This window comes from Papilio polytes, unplaced genomic scaffold (genome assembly GCF_000836215.1).
Source record: "Papilio polytes unplaced genomic scaffold, Ppol_1.0 DF823288.1, whole genome shotgun sequence".
NCBI classification, from domain to species: domain Eukaryota; kingdom Metazoa; phylum Arthropoda; class Insecta; order Lepidoptera; family Papilionidae; genus Papilio; species Papilio polytes.
This window is the reverse complement of record NW_013525916.1, coordinates 1,905,051-1,911,050: the sequence shown is the minus strand read 5'-3', so window position 1 is coordinate 1,911,050 and position 6,000 is coordinate 1,905,051. Positions and strand designations below refer to the sequence as shown.

Genomic DNA, 6,000 nt, shown 5'->3' with positions numbered 1-6,000 from the left:
TTTTGCATTTATAATATTAAAGTATAAGTATGAAGAATGAATTTAAGATTAAACTAAATAATTATCGGTAATTTAAATACCGATAATTATTTAATTTATTACATTATATTTATTACCTTCAACGACGTAAAGACATTGACTTCGTATCCCGCATATTTTTAACATCAAACTAAATTCTAATATTAACGAAAATTCTTTTGATTCCAAAATTTCAACATTGTCGATAAAATGAAAAGCGTTCGCATTGTTTCACGAGTTATTTAAACAATGCCTGTTTAACTTGCTCATGCTAAAATATACATAAAGTTATATGTACAAATTTCGCAGAATACAATATATTTACTTAGTTATAACCTCTTTCATTACCTTGTATAATTAACCATAATAAAATTTAATCTATTATTGCATCTATATGAAAACCGTTGCTTTTATTCCTCTCAAATGTGGCATTTATACTGTCAAGATTAAATTTTACTAATATTATAAATGCCATAGTTTAAATGGATGCATCGATACAGATCTTTCTTACTTCGAAGAATCTAAAACAACACAAAGGATCTTTACAAAAAACTAGCTGTTTCCGTGCGACTTCATCCGTATAAAATTAAGAATTTTATTTCATTGTTTACGTGTGTAAAGTTATGAGTAAAGGCTTTATTATTTCATTTTAAAAAAAAATTACATTTCAAGAGAGCCTTGGCTCCTGCACTAGGTTCCATTGCAGGAGCCAATCCCTTTCCCCACTTGTGAAAAGCAATACATACTCGTAAGTGTTTAAAAAAATACAATGAAAAACATTAAAATTAGCTTATTGAAAATTGATAGACAACAATTTTAAAATATATCACAATTTTACTAATAACCGTAACCGTAAATCGTGACCCAGCGCTGCTACCTTGTGTCGATATCAAAGCCAAATTAAATTACTACATTCTCAAAGCGGTATCGACTGGCTCCGAAATCCGATAACCGCAAGAGGGATTGAATACCAATGAGGAAAAAATGCTTAAATCTTGCTCCCAGTTTGTATAAAGTATAGGTAAACATAGAATGTATAACAAACTTTTTCTTTTCCGAAGTATAAAGAGCTTAAATCGTTCAGCACATCACAAGTTAACATAATATTATAGTATCATCATCATCATCAACTTGCCCTTATTCCTTATGGAGGGTCGGCACAGTATGTGCTGCTTTTCCATACATCCCTCTCTGCCGTCATATCTGAATTCACTCCTTTCTTAAGCATATCCTCTTTCACACAATCCATCCATACTTTCTTTCTAGTATATTGCATAATAATTAAATTCAAGAATACATCATCAACTTGCTCTTATCCCTTATGGAGGGTCGGCACAGTATGTGCTGCTCTTCCATACATCTCTACCAGCCGTCATATCTGAAACCACTCCTTTCTTAAGCATGTCCTCTTTCACACAATCCATCCATACTTTCTTTCTAGTATATTGCAATTAAATTCAAGAATACATCATCAACTTGCTCTTATCCCTTATGGAGGGTCGGCACAGTATGTGTTGCTCTTCCACACATCTCTATCAGCCGTCATATCTGAAACCACTCCTCTCTTAAGCGTATCCTTTTTCACACAATCCATCCATACTTTTTTCGGTCTTCCTCTTCCTTTGTAGCCAATTAAATTCAACAATACATTTACATAAATGTCCAAGTTAAAGAAAGACGTAAACAAAGCTTCATTAATCTTGAAGGATTTACTTCAGATTTTAATATTTTATATGCGACAGTATTTTGATCGCTCTTCATAAATTCCGTTTAGTCTTCTTCCAATCTATCAACGTCACAAGAGACGTGTTTTTAATTAAAGATATTTGAAAAAAAAAATGTCAAAGCTACGAAGGCAACAGTTTTAAATTAACTTTGACATTAACATGAAACAACATTTTTTGAAAATACTGTCTATTAGAAAGTGACTAAATTAGGTTTATTTTTCATCACTTTATTGATTAAAATGTAAAAGAAAAAAATCTATACTCAGTAAGCTCGGAGAGACATTATCAAGTTTATATTGAAAAGTTTGTAGGCGTCAAAGTTGTTCCATCTGCAAGATTACATTTTGAAAGCGACGATTCTTACAAAATATTATCTTTATACATATCACAATTCGTTCATCAATTAAATAAAATCTACACAAACATTACAAAGAATAGTGTTTATTTTTGTTAATTTGAGTGTGATAAATTCAAAAACTATTCGGCTTATTTCAAAAGTTATGTCATCAGAAGATTACATTATCCCTAAATAATATAAGCTATTTTGAATATTGTTTTACATATAAAAAAATACATCCACCCCAACCAAATCTAGACTCCATTCATCTGTTAGAATTCTTTTTATTTATCAGCAAAAACATATCTATACTTAGTACATCTGAAAATATGATTTATAGTTTAAAATTGTTGAAGACCATTATAATCATTCTACTATATCATAGAGTCTGTCGGCGTGTGGGATACATGTTTTGATTTTTAATTCGACTTAGACAGTCTGATCACGTAGGTTTTGTACCGTATTATGAGTACTATCCTCACAATGCAAACAGCACGCTCCTTTATAAGCAAGCTTTTGAATGCCTAATACATGTAATTTTGCATCCTAATTTGCCTCATTGAATTAATGAACCGGACTTTCAATAGAACCGCTTGACCTATTGGTTATTATGTGGATATATTTGTATCTAAATTATAATAATAATATTAGATGGTTGGATGAATGTTTGTAGCTTAAACGGCTGAATGTATTTCATTGAAATTTGGCATAGGTGTGGAAGATAGACTGTAAGAAAACATAAGCTACATAGTTTTATTTTTTTATTCCACACATATGGAGTCGCATGCGAAAGCTAGTATTACATAACATGATCTCTGAACTCTACTCAATTCTATGTATTACATAGGAGACAAGTTTTCGTCTTTCAGATGTGTTTCTTATAGTATGTAATACTTTTAGAATATAAAAATATATGAGAACAAACGGCTAGTGATTTCATCCCTGCTGGTTTTCAATCTTCCTTGCGGCTAACGGTTTTCCAATAGAGGCAATTGCGCTCATACAATTTATTAATTCACTTTACTTCTATTGGCGTATACATCGAAATAAACTACATTATTTTAATACAACCTTATAAATATAAGTTTAAAAATAAACAATATTTTAACATTACCAATAACCATTTTTTTTCATGCGAATGTTTTTTATAGACCAAATTATTATTTTCGCTTATCTACCCCTTTTGTCTTTTTTACACAAAAAAACTCGTAGTCAGATTTGTTGATATCTTACTAATATTAAGAAGAAAGATTTGTATTTTGGTATGTATTGAAATAACTCCTAATTTCTATAAATTACCTCCTAATTCCTATACCATTAAAAAACTACGTTATAAGTATTTAGCATAGCCATTTTTTTTTTAAATCACTTCGACGAAATCGTGAGCAACAGCCAGTAATTATTAAAGTGACGTTTCGTTTGCGTCTACTAAAGGCTTTTAATAAGAACAATAGTATCAAACATTTTAATGAAAATATCACAATAATATTTCTCACGTTTGAACAATAACGGGAGAAGTGATGGTAGAGTAAATGACGTGTCTCGTTGCTCCCTAGAGATTGACCGCTTGCCTCGCGAGTGTAGCTGTCATGTTCACTCTGTTATGTAGTGCTCTGGATAACTAATGTATTGTTGGTCTGTATAATAGAAGAAATATAATACAGTGAAAACAACATATAACGAGAATACGAGTACGTAGTAATAAAACGTAACTTCTCTAGAGTAGTATTTCTTACTAAATCTGCACTAGGGCTGAAGTCTAAAGCGACTTCTAAACACTTTAGAATGTTATTTTAAATTGGTTTTTAGCATATTTAATACGGTACTACATATTTAATTATTATTTCAGAGTTGGGCAGACAAAACAGACAGACAAAAATTATTACGACAAACAAAATTCAATAAAAATATATTATATGTTTCGATATAATCGCAGTAATAAACTAAGGATTCGTTAGCAAATTCATAATCACTAGCTGAATAGTATTTAAGATTCAACACATTAAGTCAATACACAAGTTTGTGGAGGAAGTTGTTTGTAAGAAACCTAAGATAGTTCGTCGATTGTAAGACGATCAACAAACTTGTGCAATTTTCCACGCGGTCAAACATTGAATGGGATAAGTTTAATACAGGTTATTCCGAAAGTACACGAGATAAGTAAGTTCTGTGAATTAAAAGCTACAAGTTTGGATTATAAGTGACAACGCCTTTTTCAGTCTACAGATACCTCTACACTCAAGCATTTTCCTGTTATCACTGCGAAGACAACTGTACAAGACCATATAGTTATTTCATTTTTTACTAAGGAAATGAAAAGGATGATAATATGAACAGAACAATGTAGATATTTACCAGAAATTATTCGGATACATTGATTTCTATGAAACCAAAACTTTGTCTTTTTATAGATATTACACAAACGTGTGCACGTGAAATCGGCCCAGAAAGTGGAGAAAAAAATCTTTGATAACTGGTAGAATTTCTACCAATGACGACCGCTAGTTCTAAACAATTTTAAATAATATTTATGATACATTACAATGTAGATTAGTTACATGTTATATAAATCTGACATTAAAATATTGTTCAGGATGCCAGAGAAATTGTAAGAAACTTGTTATATTTGTACAATACGTTATATTAATAGGAGAGTGTAATATCACAGACAAATGAGGGCAATGCTTTACCAACTTCATAGTTATCTAGCAAAGGTTGTAGGAGACATTCATGAATATTAACATACATTATGTGTATATTTATAACATTCTTCATATTGTATACTAAAAAAGCTTAAGTAGCATTTAATTAACAGAAAATGTATTATTATTTCATCATTTTTTCTAATACCCAAAGTTTCTGAGTCTAAGTCGTGCTCAAGTAATGTCCCCTTGCCCCGCAGCTTCCGGGCATTCGAAAATAACATCGCCCTTTATCTTTCAGAGTCACATGAAAGTCAAACGAAGGCCTACTTTCAACGAAAAGGTAAAATACTTTTCACTAAGTCATCTTACGAGACAAGAAAATTTTTATAGACAAATGTGTATTACGTAAAATAAAACAAAAGTGTTGTAATGACACAGTTCTTCTTAAGTTTTTATTTTTCCAACTTCTTATTTAAAAGAAGAAAAGTCCCTTTCACTTAATAACTTACTCTGCATTTAAAAAATACACAAGCCTTTTAATGTATTCAAAAATACCATTTTCTGTTAGAAATTGTCAATATAATATTAAAGCCTGCATTACTTCTTTAAATGGTATGTCGGTTTTACATTTAGTGCTTTTTCTTTGTTTACTGTGTATTGTTTTGTTTGTGGGTCAACACTATCATAGCTTGGCCCGATTTGCGACGGTATACCTTTTAAATAGGTACAAAAGAGTATTTATGTCTGTCGAAAAAGTAATAATGATCTTGAAACTGTGCCCAAATAATAAGTCACAATTAGGTTTATTATTATAAGAGCCAAATTGTGCACCTTTGACTTAACTATCGTACGACGGTTGTGCGATTGTCAATTGTTTCGCAGTCGATTCAATTGTTTACTTGTGCAACTAAAAATCAAGTAATGTACGCACCTCCATATAAGTTCATATGTATCAAAGCGAGACTAAACAGTTATGCGATAGTTTCGTCTCAGGTATGCGCACGCTATTATAGACAAAAAATACGTATTTGGCACCACAAGCATTAAAAACATCTATTAAGGGTAGGCATCTGCAATTGCGGATGTTTATGGGCAGCGGTCGCTTTCCATTTCGGTGGATTCAGGTGGCCGCTTGCTTGTTTGCCACCTTATATTATAAAAAAACAATTTCAAAATGACATTTGCAATGTAATAATTGATTTTTGTATTTCACCTTAGGAATAATTGGTTTTCTAAAACATTAAATTAATATGCAAAATATAATCTTACTTCT

The 6,000-nt window shown here is 31.0% G+C and overlaps 1 protein-coding gene across 2 annotated transcripts in view; it reads left to right on the top strand.

Moving 5' to 3' along the window:
• The window catches only part of LOC106105013 (CD151 antigen-like), a 51,040-nt gene that overhangs the window by 26,033 nt on the left and 19,007 nt on the right, over nt 1-6,000 (top strand). Inside the window, exon 3 of one of the 2 annotated variants that reach the window (XM_013285214.1) lies at nt 5,026-5,067. The exons of the other annotated variant lie outside the window; for it this stretch is intronic. The gene's annotated coding sequence lies outside the window, so the exon portion shown is untranslated. The remainder of the gene's footprint in view (nt 1-5,025; nt 5,068-6,000) is intronic. 2 annotated transcript variants of the gene reach the window in all.